The following is an 8,964-nucleotide window of genomic DNA, read 5'->3' as shown; positions in this document are numbered from 1 at the left end:
AAAGAGCTATTCCGAGTAGAATTTTGTTCTCATTTGGTCTCTTAGTAATATAAATAACCAGGAGGCAAAACTAACATGTAAAAAAACCTGGCCCAGAACAGTCTCCAAAAGGAAAGCACAACTAATTCCAGATCCCCTAGCCACCACAGAGCATGACTAATAACGACGGTCCCTGTGATTTCCAACCACCCACAGTGACTAGGATGACCAGCATCATCCTCCCCTGGCCGACCTGTGACTTTCCTTAAAATCACAGAAAATGGTCATCCAGCTCCTGGAAGGGTAAATGAGGTCAGAGCATAGGAATTAATGGGGAATGTTCTAGAGATTGACATTTGTACCTGCTTTATTCAGCCAAGGGAGTACGCTCTGAATTCTGTGAACTTCAGGTGGGGATGCTATTGTGTGTTGAACCTGATAGACACTGTCCTTCATACACTTTGGGCAGCCTCCCCTGAGCCCAGTCCTCACACAGGCCCCAGTTAGCCAGCTTTCACCAAGAATCCCAAATCTATTTAGAATCCCTGCACCTTGAATATTTTATCACTTTCAATGTCTGGTCAAATTCTATACCCCTGCCTTGCTATCTCACCACCCTGGTCTGCCGTCAGCAAGAGCCCTGCTTTTGCATTCTAGCCAGAATCTCCCCAAACCTGTTTAGTGTTCTGTCACCAGTACCCCGCAGGTCACCTCTTGGCTATAAATCCATTCTCCTGTACTCAGTGCTCAGCTTGATCTCATCCCTTCCTGCAGCCATCTTGACATTGTGTGTGTGTATACATACATATATTTTTATATATGTATATATATATATGTGTGTGAGTGTATATATAGAGATACACACACATATGTGTATGTATGTATACACATAAATATATGATGGGTTTGTCCTTCTGTATGCTGGGAATATATGTTTCTCTCATTCTCCAGTAAGATAAGACCACATGGAGTTATACAGATCAATAGAAGTAGGTTAATAATTAAGAGAGAACTAGCCAATAAGAAGCCTAAGCCATCAGCCAAACAGTTAATATAAGCCTCTGTGTGTTTATTTGGGACCAAACAGCTGCAGGACTGGGCAGGACAGAAACTTACACACACACACACACACACACACACACACACACACACACACACACACACACACTTTTGAGGCAGGGTCTTAATTTGTAGCCTTGGCTGGCTTGAAATTTGTAGACCAGGCTATCCTCAAACTCAGAGAGTTATGTATATAAACTTGTTAGATCAGGCTCTCTCTGTTTCCCAAGTTCTGTGTCACTGCAGACCAACTCTGTGTAAATTGACATTTTCACATATGCTGATGATACTCCTGACTAAATTTTCTTTTTGATGTTAACAAAAGTCATAATAGTTATTTGCATGAAAAAAAGGGGCCCTCTCAGCCTATTCTAGACAGCATTAATGTGTGCCTCACAGAACTAAGGTTGCATCCCTTAGGGGTAAAACTCCAAATCAAAGAGCATGCCACTTTCTCCCAGTAGTTCCTTCCCATTCCTGAGCCTTGAGCGAAGGGAAGTGCTGCGTGCTTAGATGCAGTAAAACTAGTATATGGAAAAACAGCAAGGTGTTCATAAAAACCACAATTCCCGCTAATCATTGATTTGTACAATAAAATCTACTTAAATTGTGGAGTCTTACTTTAATACTAATGTCTACTCACAATGCCACAAGATGGAGACACACTCTTCAGATAATGGCCATGCCCCAGAGCAGACTATGCATCATGTTATAGTGCAGCTGACTCTTGTGAGAGCCCGAGCTCAGCTCTTCGAGTGATAACAGAAGCGCAGGGCTGTGCTCAGGGATGAGTAACTCCCTACCCCATCTCCTGCCCAGTGTGCCTGCCCTGAGGTTGTTCAGACATTATTACACTTCTGGTCAGTTTGGGGCCAGCCTGGACTATGTGAGCTACTGAATAAATAAATGTTATTTAGTCACATGACTTCATATCAACTCTTCGTAAACTAATGCTAAGTGGGAAATCTACATATATCTATAAACAGTGAGTTATGAAACAGCAGGAAGGTCAGCAGATCAATGTTTCCTTTGGCTATTTTGTTTGTTTGCTTTGATTTTTTGAGACAGAGTCTCATGAAGCTGAGGTTGGTTTCCAACTTGCTATCTGAGGGTAATTCTGAACTCTGAACCCTCTTGCGTCTACCTCCTGGGATTAGATTAGAGGCATGTGGGACCATGTCCGACTATTCATTTTCATTTTTATCATAATATTGGAAATTGAAGTTAATTAATATCCTCCCATGTTAGGCAATCCTTCTACTACTGAGCCACATCCCTGGATGGTTTGGAATAATTTTTCTTTCCTTTCTTATCTCATAAATATTTCAAATTATTATAATGGAGTTACATATCTATCTATCTATCTATCTATCTATCTATCTATCTATCTATGCCCCTCAGGAAGAAAAGGGGGAGGGGGAAAGGAGACTCCCCAGTGTCCAGGGGAATGTATTAGCAACTCACCTGCCAGTACACGTATGAGATTCCTCCCCATTCACATGGGTCAGGCAGGACTCGGCAGTCCTCTATACTACTAACAGCGTCCTTCTGTATTCCTTGTTCTTTTCATTCCTCCCTTTACCTTGATAGCTCAAGCCCAAATGTGGGCCTGACCCAGTCTGAGCAAGGGTTTACAATTAAACTGCATCCCTGTCTTAGCTAGGGTTTTCTGTTGCTGTGAGGGGACACCATGACCATAGCAACTCTTATAAAGGAAACTTGTAATTGAGTGTGACTCGATTATAATTTCAGAGGTTCAGTCCATTATCCTCATAGCTGGGAGCATGGCTACAGGTAGGCACACATGGTGCTGGAGCTGAGAGTGCTACGTCTTGCAGGCAGCAGGAAGTTGGCTGACTGTCACTCTCAGTGAAGCTTGAGAAAAAGACCTAGAAGCCTGCTCCTACAGTGACATACTTCCTCCAACAAGGCCACACCTCCTAATAGCATCAGTCACTTTGGGGGCCATTTTCTTTCAAACCACCATAATCCCCAACCTTCATTTTGGTTTCAGAGACAGGTATTTTGCTATATTGGCCAGGCAGGCCTTGAACTCTTAGGTCTGAGATGCTCCTGTTGCTGCCTCCTGAGTAGCTCAGATGACAGACATGAGCCCCCACTTCCAACTTGGTAATTTTTGAAACCTTTAGAAAATTGTAACATGAACCAATAAGTATTTCCGGCGTGGTAAACAAAGGGGGTCACCTGGTTTGGCTTCTATTACCTTTACACCAGTGTTTAATATTACACTCATCCATTCTTTCCTTACAGTTCCAGGGAAAGACACAGGTAATGGTCAATTGACCAAAGTAATGTAGAACCATTAATCACTACTATGGAAATGTTATGGTTCCCCAGACATCCTTGTGTTACATGAAACAGTAAGCTTGATCGGGAGAATTGGCTATCCACAGATACAATATAAATCACTACAGGTGACTATTCATTAAATTCCAAATTCATGACTCCCTGAGTGAAATTAGATATAAATCAGGCTATGTTGGGTGGACAACATTCCTTGGTTGGGGAATACAGTAGTATCTTAGCTGTTTGGACTCCATCTGGTGAGACTCACAGGCACCTGCCATGGCTCTCAATCAGGCTGAGCATCTGTTAGCTATTGCCTAATATAGAACCCCTCAAAACCCAGTGGACTTAAGCCATTGTCTCTTATCGCTCAATTCTAAGCCTGGGACTAACATGGAAGTGAGCTGATTACCACTGGCACTGCTAATGTTTCTGGGGTTTCCCAGGAGCCTCTGTGCTATCTGGGCTAAGCTGGACATCTTAGTGGAGACAGATCTGCTCTTGTGTCACTCACCCTTCTCCCAAGACCAACAGACAGGCGTGATGGCAGGATACTCAGACAACAACAGGCAGTGCTCCTCCAACCTCTTGAGACCTGGTTTTGGGTCTATTCTGGCACATTATCCCATTCAGCTGCTTCAAAAGTGGAAGGGGGGTTCTTCCTGGTTAGTGAGGGAAATCACAAAATCATGTGGAAGAGAACATGGATGCAGGACAAAACTAAATTGGAGCCATTCAGAAGACCTCTAAAGTGTAACAGTCAATTGCACCTGCCAGCTTCACTGGGCTATGGGATTCCCGGGCATCTACTGAAATGTGAGTTTTGGAGTGTGTATGAGGTTGCTTCCAGAAGTGGTCAGCATCTGATTTAGTTATCTGAGTGAAGCAATGCCTTTAGGCCCAGACAGCATCAGCCAACCCACCAAGGGCCTGGACAGGGAAAGGCTGGACTCTCACTTGGCCTGCCTGCTGCAGTTGGAGCACTGGTCTCTTGACTCCACACTATTGATTCTAAGGCAGTGGTTCTCAACCTGTGGGTTGTGACCCCTTTGGGGGGACTACATCTCAGATATTCTGCACATCAGATATTTACATTATGGTTTGTAACAGTAGCAAACTTAGTCATGAAGCAGCAATGAAATAATTTTATGGTTGGGGGGGGTCACCACAGCGTGAAGAACTGTATTAAAGGGTCACAGTTAGGAAGGTTGAGAACCACTTTGAGTCTAAAGCCTTCAGTCTCTAGTTGGATCTTCTATCCAAGCTCCGGGCTCAGAACCCTTGAGTACACGGTTGGATTCCTGCATCTCCAGCTCGCCCACAGCACATGTCCAGACTTCTTGCCCTCCATAAAGACAAGGGGCCATTACTATAGTCAATCTCATTTACACTTCTCTCTCTTCCCCTCTCTTCTCCTCATTCTCCCTTTCCCTTATTTTCTTTCTTTTCATTGGTTCTATTACTTTGGAGAATCCTGACTGGGGAAAAGAGATGATACATATCAACAGATGGTCTACAGAAAGACAGTTAAACTTTCAAAAATTATAGTAAAAAAGAGAAAATGGAGAGAAAGAGAGAGGTTAGAAAGGGAGAAAATAGAGCAGCTATGTTGATGATAAAAATGAGACCCTGGAGCAGCACCAGAAACAAATGTTAACTATGAAAAGTATACTATAACGAAACCACAGGAATAGGTTATCTTCCAAATTTTTTGAGGCAGTCTTACTATGTAGCCCAGGCCTCAAACTCTCCATCCTCCTGCCTCAGCCTCCCAGGACTGAGATTATAGGCAAACACCACCACAGCTGCCTACTTTTCTCATTTGAAAATTTGATTTTTAAATTAAAAGTGATTGTATGTGTATGCATGTGGTCTACTTGTATGCATGTGCACACATGCTCACAGCACCCTTGACATAAACATTCTTGAGTTTACTACAAGGAAGGGCCTTTTCCATCCTACAGTCTACTTTGGACAAGCTTAAGTGGCACAGGACAAGTTAACAAATATAATATAATATAATATAATATAATATAATATAATATACCATGGAAAGCTATTTCCGGATGCCATTAAAGAGATTTGAAAGGCTGGGTAGTGGTGGTACATGCTTTTAATCCAAGTACTCAGGAGGCAGAGGCAGGCAGATGCATCTCTGTGAGTTCGAGCCTGGTTTAGGAATCGAGTTCCAGGAATTGAGATGCTACATAGACAAGCCCTGTCTCAAAACAAATGAACAACCGAGGGGGAGGGGGAAGGGGAGGCGTAGGAAGAGTATTTGTCAACATCCATCATCAAGGATAGGATGCAGAGTCTTGCAGTCTTTCAGAACAGCAGGCTGACCATATTTTCTCAGCTACCAGCACAGACTGAGTCAATCAAGAGGGAGCTGTTCACTTCTCCAGCGCTCACGGCTGTTGCCATGTGGTAGAGGTCCTGTCTGGGAAACTCGGGAGCAGGGGGGATCTGAACATGCTCACAGGACCACAAGCGATCACACCAGTTGAAGCAGTGGGAGCCCTTGTGCCTCTCTCTGCAGAGAAAGGCTTTTGTCAGAAGGAGTACATGGAAGATTGTTTGTAACTTTGCCAGAGGAGGAATTTCCACAAGTGCATGTGCCACGAAAGCCAGCAACCACAGGAGAGCTATCCTGATGAGTGTGGAGTGTGTCAAAGTAGATGGCAGATTCCCTCTAATCCCTGAGAATGTAAAGTTGTGAAAATGGAATATTCCTGCTCCGGCTGTATGCTCCAAGACCTCCCCTAACTGTGGTAGGCTGTGCTGTACCTGTTTGACTATATAGACAGGGCCTCTCCCCATCCACACTCCCTCCAAGAATACAGGTCCAGGGGAGACACTGTTGTTAAGATTCTAGATCATACAGAAGGGATACCACAGTGATAAAAAGAGTTCTTCTCTCCCATACCAACTAACTGATGAAACTTTCTTTTTCTCTTCATTGAAAACATGTGATTATTTTTCTTTTTAATTTTTAAAAGATATGTCTACTTATTTTATGTGTATGAGTATTTTCTTGGTTGTATGTATGTGCACCATGTGTGTTCAGATGCCCACAGAGGCAAGGAGAGGGTGGTGGATCCCTTACCCTAGGTGCTAAGAACTGAACGTAGGTTCACTGAAAGAGCAACGAGCACTCTTAACTGCTGAACCATCTCTCCAATACCCTAGATTTTTATTTTTACTGTGTGTGTGTGTGTGTGTGTGTGTGTGTGTGTGTGTGTGTGTGTGTGTTTGGGCAGGTGGGTAAAGAGCACTTAGAGGCCAGAAGAGAGCACTGGATCCCCAGGAACTAGAGTTACAGGCAACTGTGATGCCCCTGATATGAGTGTTGGGAACTGAACTCAGGTCCTCTGGGAGCCAACTGGCCAGTCTCGGGTGTACCCCAAGATACATCTTGCTTTAATTGGACAATTTTGGATTTGGTCTTTTCCTCTTGCAATTCTCAGGTTTAATACCACCAATACTGTTTTTAGTTACCTTGACGGCTTCCATAGTTTAGATATAGTAATTAGTGCAACAGGTTTCTCTGTGATGTTTGTAAGCATTGTGGCAGCTCAGTGGCCCTGGCACTTGGCTCTTGGCCCTTGGCTGCTGGCCCCTGACCCCCCTGACAACTGGCCCTGGCCCACTCCATTGGGGGAAGGAAGGTCTCACCCAAACTTCATTCAAGAGATTTAATGGGAGGGAAGAATCTAGGAGAGTGGTTGCCCTCTGCCACCATAGCTGTACAGCCAGACAGCCACAAGCTGAACAGGCACACGGTTTATACAGGGCTTCTTCCCCTCCTCCTCTTTCTCCTCTTTTTTGAATCAGTTTTAATTGTGAGGGTTAAGAAAGGAGTCCAAGGAGGAAAATAAGATAGTCTTGAGCATGGACTCATCTAATTGAAGCTGAAGGTCATTGTCTTTACAATGTGGATTTGATTGGTTTGGCCCAAGTCCTGGGGCATCAGTACTTCTGATCCACCATGGTGTTTGATAATTTATCAGAATGGCTCACAGATCTCTTGAAGGCAATGTTCTTACGTTTACCAGTTTACAGCTTTCAACTTCCACATTTGCTCTTCCATTCTTTTTCCAAAGCCCCCAGTACATCACAGGGCACTCTACACAGGGAGAACATGTGGAGATAATGGCAGTAGCCATGGTAACAGTGGATAGTTACTGCAAAGTCTACTGATGTAATCCTGTAACTTTTGTCTTTAAAACCTAGCAGTAGACAGGAAACTTCACTCCCTCTGGAGGCTGCTGTGACAGCTAGCCAGACCGGGTCCCTGTCATGGTTGGGTGAACAATTAAAACCTTGCTTTTGCAGTTTGGTGGGTCTGTCTTCCTGGTGGTCTCTGGGGATCTTTGTGACTTGGGCACAACAGCCTGAAGTAGCATTTTCATCTGCAGAACCATCTCTGACAGGCAGAGATTGCCTGGTGTGTCCTTTCTTCCCAGTCCTTTCATGGTGACTATATAGGGCTTCTTAGGGGCAGAGTTTTTCCACACAGATTTCCAGGATAGGGATTCGTTAGATTTCAACCCCTGAGTTCAGAATGGCTAGATCTTGACTCAAGGATTGGTTGTTTTTCTGCTCAGATTCAGGGCCAGATTTGGCTCTGATTTTAGGGCCAAAGTGTGTTTTTCACTGTTCTTTTTAGCCTTTTGGCTCTAATTTTAGGGCCAGGGTGTATTTCTTTCACTGGCTCTGATTCTAGGGCCAAAGTGTGTTTCTTTGGTACTGGTTTCAGGGACAGGGTGCATTTCTTTGGTTCTGGTTACATGGCCAAAGTGTGTTTCTTTTGGCTCTGTTCAGGGTGTGTTTCTTTGGCTGGCCCTTTCCCTCTACAGTGTTTGTTGACTTGGACTCAGAAGTGGTATAGCTGGGTCACATTGTGACTACGTATAAAAATGAGTATTTTTATTCAGATTTTAAAAAAGACATTGTACACAACCAAAGCAATTATATGGTTGTATTATGGGAACACACTGATACTCAAATGGGAAAGATGGAGAGCTCAGAAGTAGACTTCTAGATAGATACAGGAACCAGACAGATAATAATGGTGGTCCTGCACAAAACTATGCAAAATGTGTGAAGCCCTTTAGTCCCGGTAGAGAATGAAATGTCAAAATTCACATTGTGAGGAAAATAGAAGGAACTTCGGTTTTGGATTGGGAAATATTTCACAAATCTGACTCAAAACCATAGATTACAAAACAAAGGAAACAACAGGAAATAAAGACCGTTGTTTGGCTACATAAATACTGACTTGTCAACGGCAACTCACAGCCCTTCGGGAAGAGAGAACTGCGCACCTGCGCTACCAGACCCTTCTAGCTTCCCGTCGTTTCCTTTTTCCGCCTTGGCCCCACCCACCTCTGGCTCAGCGTTTCCGGCTCAGCCCGGAACTAGGGCGCTTCCGCTTGGTTCCCGTGTCCCGGTAGTTCTCGGGTTTCTCGGTTTCTCCGGGGCTGTCACTAGTAGGGTGTCCGAGCTCACGGCGCGTGGCCGGGCGGGCTCGGCTTCGTCCTGTAGTTCGTAGCTCCGTTCGCCGACTTGGGGGCGACATGTCCGGGGCCCGCCGCGCCAGGCCGGGCGTGAGGCCGC

Source organism: Cricetulus griseus, chromosome 2, assembly GCF_003668045.3.
Source record: "Cricetulus griseus strain 17A/GY chromosome 2, alternate assembly CriGri-PICRH-1.0, whole genome shotgun sequence".
Lineage (NCBI taxonomy): Eukaryota > Metazoa > Chordata > Mammalia > Rodentia > Cricetidae > Cricetulus > Cricetulus griseus.
This window is presented reverse-complemented; position numbering follows the sequence as displayed.